This window comes from Rana temporaria, chromosome 1 (genome assembly GCF_905171775.1).
Source record: "Rana temporaria chromosome 1, aRanTem1.1, whole genome shotgun sequence".
Classification (NCBI taxonomy): domain Eukaryota; kingdom Metazoa; phylum Chordata; class Amphibia; order Anura; family Ranidae; genus Rana; species Rana temporaria.
Window position 1 is genome coordinate 351,247,777 of NC_053489.1, and position 16,739 is coordinate 351,264,515.

The window sequence follows — 16,739 nt, forward strand, 5'->3', positions numbered from 1 at the left end:
CCCAGAAGGCCGTGCATGATGCAATGCACTTGGGTAGCACAGTAGCACTGGGTAGCACAGTAGCACTGTGGGTATCGTAGTCTGTTAAACACCCAAGGCAATGGAGTCTTTCCTACCTGTACTTCAAGGTCCATAATGCATTGTTGTGCTGTAATTGAACCGAACAAGTGGCGGCAGTATAACAATTGTCCACCGGAGGGAGCTGAGTATCTTCTCAATTACAAACTGTAGTCTCTTGGCCACATTGCCAAGTGACACCTTGCTACACATTAATGAGCAGATTCTCTTATGATTATCACTAGTGGTTGCTATAGCCACTAGTGATAATCACTGTTTGTCAGGAGAATACAATTGCTGGGAAGGAGAGATATTCCCCTGTCAGCACTGTCTGTGTTGATGGGGGAATCATGCAAGTTTCTTTCCTGCAATCTGTGGATGCAGGAAAGAAATTTGCACCGTATTTTACCTGCCTAACTGAAAGTGAAAGTAAATTGTGAATGTCTTGAAAGAACAGGAGAGGGGGAAGGAGACAGATGGGGGAGAGAAGGGATGGAGATAATGCAGTTCAGTGATTACAGTGTACTGCAGTCTGCAGTGCACACACTTACCCATGGTCCAGGCTAGAATCTCAGGCATCATTCACACACAGCCAGGAATGCTGCTGATTTTCATATTTCCCGCCCACACATCCCCTCTCTTCATATACAGCATGATAGTGTGGGCGGGACTGGAAGGAGGAGGAGGAGCTGTATTCCTCCCTGCTCGTATGTGAGGAGAGTGAGGGGGGTGGCTTTACTCGCTTGGCTGTGAAAGAGTGTCATGGACTGACACTCGGCTCAGCTTGCAGTCACCACTCTCAAAATTTACAGGCTGGTTCTCCTGTCCTATGGGCGGGAGAAATCAATCAGTTTTTTCAGTAACTGAGATGAAGGCTTGGGCCCCCCTCCCCTCCACGAGCGTGAAGTCCTTCCTGCAACTCGCTCTTCTCCGTGCCAATGAGGATGCAGGGGAAGGAGCAGATCGGGCGGCTGTGGCTGTGTGAGTGCTTGCATAGTATTCCAACGTGATAACAACCCCAAATACACCTCCAAGGTGACCACTGCCTTGCTAAAGAAGCTAAGGGGGAAAGGTTATGAACTGGCCAAGCATGTATCCAGACCTAAAACCTATTGAGCATCTGTGGGGCATCCTCAAACGGAAGGTGAAGGAGCGCAAGGTCTCGAACATCCACCAGTTCCGTGATGTTGTCATGGAGGAGTGGAAGAGGACTCCAGTGGCAACCTGTGAAGCTCTGTTGAACTCTATACCCAAGAGGGTTTAGGCAGTGCTTGGGGTCCCCTTCTTTCTACTTGTTTTTATTTGTCCTATAACACTGCACTATGTTATTTACTTTTAATCTAAGTCTGCCAGTCTTGTACTGTGATGTACAGACACTGTTCTTGCTTACGTTGTTGTTTCCATGCTTATTGTTTGCAGAATCTTCAGTGGACAGCAACAGACCTTGCCTTTACAATAGCCTTATACACTATGTGAACATACAATTCTTCCTATTAACCCCTTTCTTTGAAAAGACATCACCTTGTTTTCCTGCAATGTTTGAGATCTGGGAGACCCATTGAAGCATTCAGAAATACTGAACTAACTAAAGATTCTTAAGCATATATCTCTAAAATATGGATGGGCTATCTACTGATAGCCCATTCCACTTACTCTTCGTATGCATAGGTGGTAAGTGTGCTGATACACAGGACATTATCTTTTTGTGCCCTGGAAAGGGTCACTTTGTATTCACATTAGTTTGGTAAACCATTCCCATTGATGTGTGATAGCAGCAATAACATATCTTCTTCTATTTAAAATTGTTTTAAAGTCAGAAGTTTTTTTATCTTAATGCATTCTATGCATTAAGATAATACAACCTTTAGTGTGCAGCAGCCCCCCTCTGCCCCCCTAACACTTACCTAAACCCATCTTGATCCAGCGATGTTGCTCGAGAGTCTTGGCAAACCGATATTATCTCTTTTCATTGGCTTAGACAGCAGTGATGTTTCATTGGCTTCCGCTGCTGTCAATCAAAGTCAGTGAGCCAATAAGGAGAGAGAGGGGGTGGGGTTGATCCATGGCTCTGTGTCTGAATGGATACACAGAGCAGCAGTGCAGCTCGGGTGCCCTCATAGCAGGCTGCTTTCTGTGGGGGCACTCAGCAGGAGGAAAGGGCCAGGAGTGCCGGTGAGGGACCCGAGGATAAGGACAGCTCTTATATAGCTGAGGGCAGGGCTACCCATCCCATACGCAGGTGACCCCACCCCCTCTGATGCCACAGGGGTTTCCTGCGGTTTCCCCATGGCATCAGATGGGGGAGGGGTCACCCGTGTACGTCATGGGTGACCCACCCCATTTGACACCTCGGGGAAACCGCAGAAAACCCACGTGGCGTCAAAGGAGGTCAGGGTCACCCACGTATGTCATGGATAGCCCCACTCTCACTTATATAAGAGCTGTCACGGCGGGAGTAGCATCACTCGACTGGAGGCATCAGTAGGGGCCTTTTTTTTCTGTATCGTTGGGTCGAAAATGGATTACTGGACTTTTTTATTTTTTTATTTTTTAATAAAGGACTTGTCCCAAGCTGGCTCTAGTTTTTGTTTTTTATTTTCTACACTTTTTTTGGTGAAATGGTACCATTTCACCCAAAAAAGTGTAAAAAATTGTAGTGAGACCACCCCCCCCTACAGTTAGAATCACTCATTAGGACACACTTAACCCCTTGAGTGCCCCTAGTGTTTAACCCCTTCCCTGCCAGGGTCATTTACAATTGTGCCCCCAACATTATGCTGTGCCCCATCACATTTTTTTTTTTTGTATTTTGCTCGGGCCGCCGCTAGAGTAACACCGTCTCTCCTGAGAGGGAGAGCATCCCCAGTCAGCTCCTACGGGGGATTCCTCCCCCTCCCTCTGCTCGCTAACATTTAATATTAGTTGTAAGCAACAAACACTAACAGGAAAGATAAAAACACCTAACTTTAAGAGAGCAAATTTTCCAAGGATGAGGGCTGCTTTACAATACTGGGAGGGAATATTGGCATCAATGGACACAGAACAGAAATAGGAATTCTTCAAAAAGTCTGTATTCTAACTCACTTCAAAGTATATTCCCATGGACAATAAGTTTTAAAGGCAAAAAATAAAACTATGTGGCTCATAGTCAATATAAAAATGGCTATGAATAATAAGAAAATACATTTAAAAAAATATAAAAATGAAGGAACACTATCATCGTTTAAATGCTACAAATAATATAATGGAATATGTAAAATAGAAAACAAGGATGCAAAAATGTAAAACGAACGACAGGTTGTAAAAGATGGTAGGACAAACCCCAAAATATTCTTCAAATATATTAATAGTAAAAAGGTCAGGAAAGTGAGAAGAACCTTGCGCTATAGAAATTATTCTAAATAGGTTAAGTAATAGTTTTAATAGTGCTTGTAAGCTGCTCCCCTCAAAAGTGCAAAGTACTAAATTAAACTGATTTGGGGTGTGGTTATAGGGGGCGCTGTGAATCTAGTAACAATCTTGCTACAACAATATATTAAAGTGAATAGTGCTAAACAATTTATATAATATTCATGACATATGTGCTTAAAATTTTTTGCAATAAAGTAAATATTTTATTAAAACAAAAGTCCATATATTTGTTGTGATACGACTTCAATCTTTACCCCGTCACCAATGGCAAAAACTTCATACAAATCACCCGGTGGATGTGAGTGAAAGGCCTACTCACCAGACCAATGTGACCTCTAACTAAAAAGAAGATCGGTTTAGGCTCTTGTTGATGTACCGGTATGGATATAGCTGGGAACCTTGTTTTTCTCCATGGCAGTTACCCATTAAAAAACATAAACACGGGATGATAGTGTAAAACCATTTAACCACTTCAGCCCCGGACCATTTTGCTGGTCAACGACCGAGCCACTTTTTGCGATTCGGCACTGCGTTGCTTTAACTGACAATTGCGCGGTCGTGCGACGTGGCTCCCAAACAAAATTGGCTTCCTTTTTTTCCCATAAATAGAGCTTTCTTTTGGTGGTATTTGATCACCTCTGCGGTTTTTATTTTTTGCGCTATAAACAAAAATAGAGCGACAATTTTGAAAAAAAAATAATATTTTTTACTTTTTGCTATAATAAAAATCCCCCAAAAATATATAAAAAAAAAAATCCTCAGTTTAGGCCGATACGTATTCTCCTACATTTTTTTACGTAAAAAAAATCGCAATAAGCGTTTATTGATTGGTTTGTGAAAAAGTTACCACCGTGGCATTGTAAAACTGGAAGTGGCCGGAAATGACCTGATCGGGATGCGCCGCGACGTACGTTTCATTTTACAACAACATCATCAGGAAGTGTCCCGGTCACTAGGCAGAATATATTTTATACCCCCAAGGACAACCATGATTGGTGGAGCTGGTTCTTCCCCACCCACCTAGTTATCCAATGGGAAAGCTTTCATTGGCCCATGCAGATAATGCTAAGTGACTACTAACAGAGATATAGCGGGAAAGGAACAGCCACAATCCATCAGGTGGTTCTAAATAAAACTTTTTTAAATTATTAAGTGCAACAATATTAGTAAATAATATATATATACAGTATATGGTTCTCGTTAATTTAATAACAAAATCTAAAATACAAATGTATATAACATTTTTAACTATGGTGAAACCTGGCAATATAAAAAAAACCCTATATGTATAAATGACACCTATATTTGATAAATACATATAATTTTCTAATTAATCATTGGTTAGAAAGTAATTTAGATCTGCTTCTATGTTCATGCCAGCGGGCTTTAAAGTGTCCAATTTATATAGCCATTTTGTTTCATTTTGTGAGACTGCTCTTTTGAGATTGGTCCCTCTCCAATGTTTTTTTTAACTCTAGCTATTCCCTAAAAAGTAAGCAGTGTTGGGTCCCTGTTATGAAATAGTCTAAAGTGGTTTGACACAAGGGGGCAGATCCACAAAGATCTGCACCGGCGCAGCGTATCTGAGATACGCTACGCCGCCGTAACTTACTTGGCTTTGGTTTGAATCCTGAAAGAATTTGCGCCGTAAGTTACGGCGGCGTAGTGTATCTCTCGCGGTGTAAGGGCACGGAATTCAAATGCGGCGAGTAGGGGGCGTGTTTCATTTAAATGAAGCGCGTCCCCGCGCCGAACGAACTGCCCATGCCCGTCCGTCAAAACTCCCAGGGTGCATTGCTCCAAATGACGTCGCAAGGACGTCATTGTTTTCGACGTGAACGTCCAGCCCCATTCACATCGTCAAATTTTCAAAATTATACGTGGGACCGACGGCCATACTTAACATTGAGTACGCCACCAGATAGCAGCTTTAACTATACGCCGGAAAAAGCCGAACGGAAACGACGTAACAAAATGCAACGGCCGCTCGTACGTTCGTGGATCATCGGAAATAGCTCATTTGCATACTCGACGCAGATTACGACGGGAACGCCACCTAGCGGACGCCGAAAAATTGCATCTAAGATCCGAAGGCGTACGAAGACGTACGCCTGTCGGATGTAACCCAGATGCCGTCATATCTTGTTTTGAGGATTCAAAACTAGGATACGACGCGGGAATTTTGAAATTATGCCGGCGTATAAATAGATACGCCGGCGTACTTCCTTTGTGGATCTGCCCCACTGTGTTTAGGGAACCCATTTTTGATATTGGCTATATGTTCGTTTATCCTAGTATGTAATTTACGTGAGGTTCTACACACAATTAGCCGGATTCAGAAAGCACTTACGCCGACGTATCTTCTGATACGCTGCGTAAGTGCACTGATGCGCCGTCGTATCTATGCGCCTGATTCTTGAATTAAGATACGCCTGAATTTTGGCTCCATCCGACCAACGTAAGTCTCCTACACCGTCGTATCTTGGGCGCATATTTACGCTGGCCGCAAAGGGTGCTTCCATTGATTTATGCGTTGAATATGCAAATGACCGAGATACGCCGATTCACGAACGTACTTGCGCCCGTCGATGTAATCTACGCCGTTTACGTAAGGCGTACGTCCGGCGTAAAGTTATTCCACATAAAGCAGGTGTAAGTCATGTTGGGGTATGGACCAGGGAACAGCCGTCGTACTTTACATCGTTTACGTAAGTCGTACGTGAATGGGGCTGGGCGTAGGTTACGTTCACGTCGTACGCATTGAGCCGTCGTATCTTAGGGAGTACATGCGACGTGATTCTGAGCATTTACATGGGGTCACGGTTAATTTAAATGTATCACGCCCAATACCTTCCTACTTTGAATTAGGCGGGCTTACACCGGCCAATTTACGTTACGCTGGCGCAACGTAGGGAGCGAGTGCTTTGTGAATACTGCTCTTGCCTCTCAGAGTTACGTCGGCGTAGCGCATATGAGATGCGCTACGCCGGCACAAAGATGCGCCAAGCTACCTAAATCTGGCTGATATTGTTTGGGACACAGACATTCTAGTACATATGTGACATATTCAGAGTCACAGGTAATTAGTGATTTTATTTTAAAGGTATGGTTTGTGACTACCGACTGAACGCTATCACTTTTTCTTTTTGTTCTTTTAGAGGTTTTACATGCCTTGCACCTAGTGCAATAATGAAAACCTTCCCTGTCTAAGAAGGTAAGAGACTGTTTTGGGGGGATCTGGAATATTGGGGGAACTTTTATTTCTTAATCCTCTTATATATAAAATGTGGTTTGGTAGGTAGAATTGTCTTTAAATCTTTATCTTTCATGAGGATATGCCAGTGCTTTTTAAATATTGTTTCAACCTCTTTATATTGTCGATTAAAGCCCGTAATACAGGCTAAATCTGCTTTAAAAGCCACTTTTTTTTTTACTAGAAAGAGTAAAAAGGTCAGGTCTGAACATGTAGGCCCTTTACAAAATCATCTAGAGTGGGTGACTGGGGACAAAGAGAAGGCTAATTTATTAAATACTTTCTTCAGCTCTGTGTATACAAAAGAAGCATGGGGAGCTCATTTCCATAATGGGGGTGGTATTGGCACAGTCCCAAATGATTCACAATGGCTCAAAAGTGATATGGTCCAAAAATATTTATACAGAATAAATTTGGATAAAGCACCAGGACCAGATGATATCCACCTACAGATCCTAAAAAAATTGAGTTCTGTAATTTCAAAGCCATTGTTTCTAATTTGTAGGCACTCGTTAATGACTGAAATGGTACCACTGGATTGGCGTAGTGCCAATGTGGTGCCTATATTTAAAAAGGGATCAAAGTCTTTACCAAGTTATTAGTAGAAAAAATAAATAGATTTTGGGTGGAGCTGAGCTTTTCCTGTAGCAATATAAACAGATACATTTGAGGTATTCTACAAAAGTATATACTGGATATAAACATAAAAAAAATATAAATGAATTTTCTTTAATTTGGCCCAGAGAACCAGAAAAACACTGCCGCATTACTGTCAAATGCCATATTAATCCCCATATTCATCTTCCTATTGATGATTGAGGGCCACTCTGTGCAAAACGAACTGCACAGTGGAGGTATGACATGTTTGTTATTTAAAAAAAAAAAAAAAAAAAACAACACAGAGCTTTACAATCACTTTAACTACTGAAAAGGGAAATGTTTTGCCACTAGAATTATAATTACTAGTGAAAAGGGAAATGTTTTAACAATAGGATCATTATTAATATTATTTATTGTCATCATTGTAGTTATATTTATTATGGCAGTCTGGTTTAGCAAAAGATACATTTCTATTTGGGAAATGCTAATCTGAAGGTTTATGGTTTTATACATGAAAACTTTGGCATTACATAACTTATAAGCCATCTGTTTAAAGCAGTTCTAAGGCCCCGTACACACGATAGAATCCATCCGCAGATAAATCCCAGCAAATGGGTTTCTGCGGATAGATTCTATGGTGTGTACACGTCAGCGGATCTGTTTCCGCGGAGAAATCTCCTCTGGCATGGATTCCAGCAGATCGGATATTTGCTGTGCTGCACAACAAATCCATCTGCTGGAATCCATTCCAACGGATGGATCCGCTCGTCTGTACAGACTTACCGGATCCATTCGTCCAAAGGGATTCCCCGCACGCGTCGTAATGATTTGACGCATGCGTGGAATTCCTTATATGACAGCGTCGCGCCCGTCGCCGCGTCATAATAGCGGCGACGGCGCGACACGTCATCGGCAGAGGATTTCCGCGCGGATTTCAATGCGATGGTGTGTACACTCCATCCCATCGAAATCAGCGGAAATCTTTGAGAGGATTTATCCGTGGAAATGGTCCGCTGGACCGTATCTGCGGATAAATCCTCTCGTGTGTACGGGGCCTAAGGCCCCGTACAGACGACCAAACATGTCTGCTGAAACTGGTCTGCGGGCCAGGTTTCAGCAGACATGTTTGGTCGTGTGTAGGCCCGAGCGTGCAGGATTCAAGCAAACATTTGCCCGCCGGGCCTTTTCCCAGCGGGCAAATATTCCTGGACTTGTTTTAAAACAGTCCGCTGGAATCCTGCCCACTCGGACATGTTCGGTCGTCTGTACAGACCTACCGTACATGTCCGAGCGCCCGCCATCCCTCGCATGCGTCGAATGACTTTGACGCATGCGTGGAAGCATTTAACTGGCAGGCCCGCCCACGTCGCCATGTCATTGTCGCGGTGACACCGCGGACACACCCCGCGTATTGTTTACGCGCGGCTTTCTGTACGATGGTTAGTACAGCCATCGTACAGAAAGCCCCGGGCAGACATGTACGGTGAAAACGGTCCGGCGGACCGGTTTCATCGTACATGTTTGCTGGTGTGTACACGGCATAAAGGGTATTTTTTTATATAAATAAGCCCGCGTAATTCAAAGGGGCGTGTGCCATTTAAATTAGCACATACGTGTGCTGTGTAAAGTTAAGGCACCCAAAACAACGACTAACTTTGCGACGGGAAACTAGACTAGCGGCGACGTAGCGAACGCGAAAATCCATTGTGGATCGTCGTAACTCCTAATTTGCATACCCGACGCTGGTTTACGACGCAAACTCCTCCCAGCGGCGGCCGCGGTACTGCATCCTAAGATCCGACAGTGTAAAACAATTACACCTGTCGGATCTTAGGGATATCTATGCGTAACTGATTCTATGAATCAGTCGCATAGATACTCTGAGAGATACGACGGAGTATCTGACATACTCCGTCGTATCTCCTTTGTGAATCTGGGCCAGTATACTTACCTGCTCTGCCTAATTGTTTTGCACAGAGCAGCTCTTCTCTGTGTGGCACCATAGGAAACTGTCTCCCATGTTGGCACACCTGTGGGCTCGCTACCGAACTGGGCTATGTGGGTTCATTATATATAACAATGTAGCGCCAGTGAGGAGACCCTATATAGGGGTTCTCCTGTGAAATTGTGGGTCTCTCTCAAAAGAGAGAGACCCACAACACTGCAGATAGGCACATCGCTGGATGGAAAAAAAAACTCAGGTAAGTGAAAGGAAGGTGAGGGGACAAAAGATTTAGTGGAACATTTTTTACCTGAACCCCTTCCCGCTGCCACCACCATGCCCTTCAACAGCTTCTAAATGCTGGGAGGCAGATACAGGCATTCCATTGAGATTGGCTGTCACAGCGGTCACATGATTGGAAAGCTCTCGATCACAAGGATGCATTGTGAGCTTTCAGGTCCCTGCTAGTGACTGTGCTGGGAGCGCACAGGGTGCGTGCTATCAGCACAGAAAAGTTTTTACATAGGGCCGCATATATGCAACCTCTTGGTATTAAAGCCCACCTGGCCGAGAGGCTGCATGCAGTATCTCCCAAAAGTGAGTACACCTTTCACATTTTTGTAAATATTTTATTATATCTTTTTTGTAGCACCCTGATGTTTTGAGCAATTCTTGGCTCTATAGGTTCTCATTAGACTGAAGGAGGCCCTGGACCTTATTACATTTAGCGCCCAATGGGGGCAAAGGTGTTATCCCCGCAGCAGTCGCCCATAGCAACCGGCTTCAGCTTCATCTGGATTTCGTCTGGGGGAAGGTGGAAAGTAATATCTATACTTCTAATAGACTGTGTTGTTATGCACACTATAAATGTGGAGAAGAACCAACAAGTCTCATTGCTCGTGGGACAGGATCAGCCTGGTCTTTTGACACTTGCCACCAGTGCTGTGAGGGTAAACATAGACTCCAAAATGGACTCCATTACAGTCTTGGTATGCCGCAGCATGAAGAAGGCAGGCCTAAAAGTTTCTAGGGAGTGTCTGCACCAATCCGTTGACAGGGGGAGGAGTTCCCGCTCTACAGAGGAGGACGCATTGCTGATCGGATCGCCATCTTGGGTCCACATGCTGAAAACTCTTGGCCTCAAGGGAAACATGGCATATCTAAGAGCTCCTGGATTTGAAGGAATCCCCCCACCTGATATTGGCTGAATATGTCCCACGGGAAATTGCCACTTTCTTTGCCTCAGGAGCAACAATTACTGACACGGGTATTTGGATGGTACCAAGCGGAGAGATCGCTTTGTATATCTCTGGAAGTTCTGCAGCTATGGGGATCATTTGCCGGCGGTGCTCTGATTTTGCGCCCTTGGAGTAGGTGCTATCGATGTGGAGAATTGCTACTGGTGGCTGCCAGACAACCACTGTCGTCCAGGGATGGACTGGCCATTGGGACTACAGGGAGTTTCCCGGTGGGCCGATGGCTCAGTGGGCCGGCTTCAGTGACAGCAGACTGCCGCCCCCCTCTGCCCCTCCGTCCCCTCTGGAGGACCAGAGGGGACGACAGAGGAGCATGGGGGAGGGGACAGACAGCTGACTCAACAGCTATGGCCTGGGAGTTTCTCACTTCTGCCTAATCTTGTCCCATAAGGGGGGCACAGAACTGATTCTTTGCCCTGGGTTAAATAATGTCTAGCTTCCCCACTGGTACTGCCTATAAGAGGACCAGTACCAGCCGTTCTACTCTAATAAAAGTAGAACGGCTAGTGAAGGGGGAGAGGAGGCTTGGGTGGCTGGGGGGGGGGGGTCTGGTGCGGGAGTTGCCCGGCTGCCATGGGAGAGACCTGTCAAAGTGGGCCAGTCTGGATGAAGTCCAGGGCCAAATTTCTGTCCCAGTCCAGCCCTGCTGTCGTCGCAGGGGATGAGGGCGGATTGAGCTTTCCATAAAAGGTTATCCCCACAAGCTAATCTCCCACATGTGGTGGACTCAGTGGGCAGTTTTCTAAAGATGGAGGAAATGTTAAAGGCCCTGCTACACGCCAATGCAGCTCAGTGTAACAATCCTGCTATATTTTAATTTGATTGAATTGGATCTCAGCTGCGGAGGTTTCTCAGATATAACCACTACTTCACTCTTTTATATGGTCAAAGAGTTTAGGGTTTTATTCATCACAACCTCTATACGAGAAGCCAAATAATCAAGGAAGCTTATTGTTTCATAAGCTTTGCATATGCACGTGAAAAGAGTAGAAAGAATCTTCTTAGATTGTGTTTATATGCATACTTAGGTTAAGGTTTAAATAAATGCATGAGTATTATATCAGTCCATGAAATGCAATAGTAAGAAAAGCAGCAGCAATATCTATGGGCACTCTGTTGTCAGCTTACCTGAGTCACAACCATGCAGCTTAAGGGTTAATAAGCAAAAGTCCTATAGATGAGTGCTATAGACAATTCACATTTGTATTGTTATGCTCATGTAATGAATACTTGCGGTTCTGTAGCAATCTGCATGTAGTTACAGCATGGAAAGTATCCTGTAGTAAGCCTGTGGTTGAAGTTAGTGGTGAATCTGGCTGCTGGGGATGTCCTGGAGAGTACAGCAATTCCTGGAGCGCAATAAGAGGATCCTAGGTGGGAGACCTATCCGACTGAAGCTGGTAGCGATCCGGGTTAAGCAGGTCCAGGGGTGAAGTCAGCTGGTCCAGGGGTGAAGGCAGTACGTCCACGGGTGAAAGCAGCAGGTCCCAGGTGACGGCAGGGGTCCAACAAAATAGCGGAACACCCTGCCGTCATTGCTGGCGATTTAAATAGACGATGGGGCGCGGGAAAGCACTGAGCACGCTGGGGCGCGCTTCCGCGTTCCAGCGTGGAACGCAAACACTGGCGCGGCGGAAGTGACGCGGCCAGTACAGAGAGAGGAGTGCAGCCGTGGGAATGGGGTAAGGCTCCGCTCGATTTGTACAGAATAACGCCAGTGGCGTTACACTCAGCTGGGAACCACCTGCCAAGTCACAGAGGCCACTGCAGCATATCAGGCGGCTCAGCAGGAGATGAACCGGTAGTTCTCGGGGGGTTTTGGTGGCATTGAAAAAGGGGCTTGGCACCTCTTGTGCCAGTGGAACCAAAGTTATAGTGTCTCGCTATTAAATTGGTCTTAGACTCTCTGAGGCCTTGTACACACGAGCAGACATGTCCGATGAAAACGGTCCGCGGACCGTTTTCATCGCACATGTCTGCTGGGATCTTTTGGTCTGATGTGTGTACACACCATCAGACCAAAATCCCCGCGGACAGAGAACGCGGTGACGTAGAAGACACTGACGTTCTCTGACACGGGAGTTCAATGCTTCCACGCATGCGTCGAATCAATTCGACGCATGGGCGGGATTTCGGGCCAGCGGACATGTCCGATGAGTCGTACTAACCATCGGACATGTCCGACGGACAGGCTTCCAGAGGACAAGTTTCTTAGCATCCTAAGAAACTTTTGTCCGCTGGAAACCTGTCCGCTAGGCCGGAAAACTGTCCGGTAGGCTATACACACGGTCGGACATGTCCGCAGAAACTGGTCCGACGGACCAGTTTCAGCGGACATGTTCGGTCGTGTGTACAAGGCCTGAAGTATTACTTGTTGGGGGGGTCATTTAAGCTGGTCACGGAACATGCTCCCCTAAAGTGGATGTGTGACAACAGGGAGAAAAATGGCCGTGGGACAAGATGGTTCCTGGCTTTACAGTCCTTCAAGTTTACAGTAGAGAATAGGTTGGGCAAGATCCGAAACAATGCGGATGCCCTCTCCCGCATGCACAGTATGCTTGGGACAATTGCTCAACCGCAGGGGCTTGAGCAGAGGGGAAGGCTATGTGAGGGTATGCAAGTGGAGGTAACGGATGTTGTGGTCCACTTGAGTCCACACTCAGGTGGACTTTAAATGAGCAGGAAGAGAGCACAGGATAGCTCTGGCCTGAGACTCAGAAGGGAATCTGAGAGAGAGAGCTTGATTCAGATTTAAAAAAGGTGGGTGACGGGGACCAGCCTCATACCGTATAGATAGGAGACTACTGTATAGTTTAGCCCCGGACGGCAAAGATTTGCTTTACTATTTTTTTGTTTGTTTTTATTACTTTACAGAGTTCTTTGCCATGAGTTGAACTTCCAGTGACCAGTATGAGAGAGTGAGAGCGATAACACCAAATTTAAAACACCTGCTTCCCATTCACACCTGAGACCTTGTAACACTAACGAGTCACATGATACCGGGGAGGGAAAATGGCTAATTGGGGCCAATTTGGACATTTTCACTTAGGGGCGTACTCACTTTTGTTGCCAGCGGTTTAGACATTAATGGATGTGTTTTGAGTTATTTTGAGGGGGCAGCAAATATACACTGTTATACAAGCTGTATAGCTCACTACTTTACATTGTAGCAAAGTGTAATTTCTTCAGTGTTGTCACATGAAAAGGTATAATAAAATATTGACAAAAATGTGAGAGATGTACTCACTTTTGTGACATACTGTTTATGCACCATTTCGGCGGGAAGAGGTTAATATAGGTGTAGCGCCCCCTTACTTTCAGTAAAGGCGCTACGCTAAAGTTAGTGGGAGAATGAGAGAGATAGTTTGCTCTCATTCTGAATTATGTCAAATTTGGCTGTCGCCAAATCTGGATTGTTCTGTGTGCTAGACTGTGTTCTAGGGATGAGACACCATCCCTGGGTGGCAGGTGGCCCCAGAGAGGTTCCAGGCGGAGCCGCTTTTCCCTAGCAGCCAATTAGAGGAGTTTTCTCTTGCGGGGCATGCTGGGGAGGAGTATTTCTGTGGCGGAAGCCGTTGTTCTGGGTTCTTCGCGGGTTCCTGGTTCCGGGTGCGGCACCCACCTTTAGTGTGTGCACACATTGCGGGCCCCACCACTATGGCCTACCTGGCCTGGGGTCGAGCGCAACACGGAGTTCCTAACTCTGGGCCCTCCTGGCCTGGAGCAACTGATGCTATCGGGGGCCCCAGTGACTTACTGGGTTCCTAACTCTACTGAAGAGCTGAGTGCTGTGTGGTGGGGAATCGCCTCAAGGAGAACCAAGAGACAGGTTGTCTGAGAAGCTTGAACGAACCATCGGGGATCGGGGTGACCGAATACTGACAGATAACCTTAGTACTGTCAGTCGGTGACCCCAAAAAGCACAATCTACTGGGAGGATAAGCTCAACTATTCCGCTCATCCAAGTTCTAGGCCTGTGGCAGAGGCTCCACTAGAGCCAGGCCAGTGGCAGAGGCCTGTTCCTCCCAGCAACCTTTAAGTGACACTTCGGCTGCCAGGCTCGTGGCAGGAGTCTGTCCGGGGGCACTTCACCCACTCTGGATAGAGTGGCGACGAACTGTATCTACTACTACTGAGAGCAGGATTGCTCGTCTCTTATCCAAGCCTGATACTGCAAGGTTCTCTTACTTCATCAACCTTTTCTGTCCTACCTCATGTTAATGTTGGTCGTGTTGGGCCGAGACAATAAAGCATTCAGAAAATCTAATTCGCTGATTGGACATTCGTTTACTGCTCTGCTCACTACAATCACCCTAGACAACGATTGAAGGTAACTTATTACGCCGATCCCATAACAACCAGCGGCTCCTGAGGGGGTAGCGCTACACAGGGAATGCATTAAGGTAAAAGGTTGTCTAGCCTTTAGAACCACCTTAAGGCTAAAAGGGCTGTTATAACTGTGTATTTGAACCTTAGCAGTCAAATTTGAGAAACCCCCACTATATTTTTTATGTGTTTGTATTCAGTCAGCATACCTCAAAATAATTTTGAACTATTTTCCTGCCCATGCTATAGCTGAATGAAGGCTACAGCGTGGGCTTACTTTGTCGAGAGGCCGTTATATGATGTCCTTCCATGATCATGCTCCCCATGCGTCCCCTGGGGTACACTCTGTGTTCGCTGATTCCTTCGGACTTAGATGATCACAGATCGGGGTAAGGCTGCATTAACACCTAGGCGTTTATATGCCCGACGCTGAAATACGCTGGAGGGGTGATTAACATTGTCGGCTATGGAGATGGTTCACATCTCCACGCCGAACGCTAAAACGCCGTACGCCTGAAGCTCAAAACAAGTCCCGGACCCTTTTTTCCAGGCGGCTTTCGGCGTTCGGCATAGCCGACAATGTTAAATCACCCCTCCGGCGTATTGTAGGCTAAAAAAAATGTGCTTTGTCGCGGCAAATCGCGGGACAAAACCCCGCAATTTGTTGCGGCAAATCGCAGTACAATACGCCGCGTTCAGGTGTGAATGCAGCCTTAAGGACCAAGCATAGTGGCCCTTTACAACGTGATCAGCTGCGTCCAATGACAGCTGATCACAATGTAAACAGAAGCTGGTTATTTGAAACTCCTTTCCTCACGTTATCAGTATGAGAAGAGAAGAGCCGATAACTGGCTTCTGTTAAAGGAACATCTACACTGATATTCAGGGCACTGGATTATTAGTGTCCTAATTATCAGTGCAGCCCATATGGGTACAGTGTTGCATGATGACGCAATTGTCATTCAAAGTGTGACAGCGCTGAAAGCTGAAAATTGGCCTGGGCAGGAAGTGGGAAAAGTGCCCAGTAGGCAAGTGGTTAAAAAATATTGAATACCTTTTTAGCCATTTCTTTAGATCAGATTTATACAAAAGATATTATAGGCAAGCTTTTACTTTTTTATAATTAAATTTGCATGAAAAAAAAAAGACAAGGTTAATTATGGTAAACATAACTTCCCCGTTCCCTCCTTAAAGGGGTTGTAAAGGTACAATTTTTTTTCCCTAAATAGCTTCCTTTACCTTAGTGCAGTCCTCCTTCACTTACCTCATCCTTCTATTTTGCTTTTAAATGTCTTTATTTCTTCTGAGAAATCCTCACTTCCTGTTCTTCTGTCTGTAACTCCACACAGTAATGCAAGGCTTTCTCCCTGGTGTGGAGTGCAGGAGAGTCAGGACACCCACTAACACACAGCTCCTTTCTCTATCTGCAATGTAGAGAGCGTCCTGACTCTCCTGTAGTTCAAGGGAAGGGCGAGCATGACACTACACCAGGGAGAAAGCCTTGCATTACTGTGTGGAGTTACAGACAGAAGAACCGGAAGTGAGGATTTCTCAGAAGAAATACGGACATTTAAAAGCAAAATCAAAGCATGAGGTAAGTGAAGGAGGACTGTACTAAGGTAAGGGAAGCTATTTAGGGAAAAAAATTGTACCTTTACAACCCATTTTAACTTTACATAGAAGAGCTAAGAGTGCAAAGTTATAAGACAAAAGATAATGTAAGCAGCCATTTTTAAATATATTTTAACACGTATGCAAAGTTCTTTGAATGAGAGAATGTAAAAAAATATAAGGTAGGTGTTAGCCCAACCTGGATTGAAAAGTTGAAATTCACTTTAAAGTAATAATAAAACTTTATCTTTGTTTGCACCAACCTAATTCAGACCATTAAGAA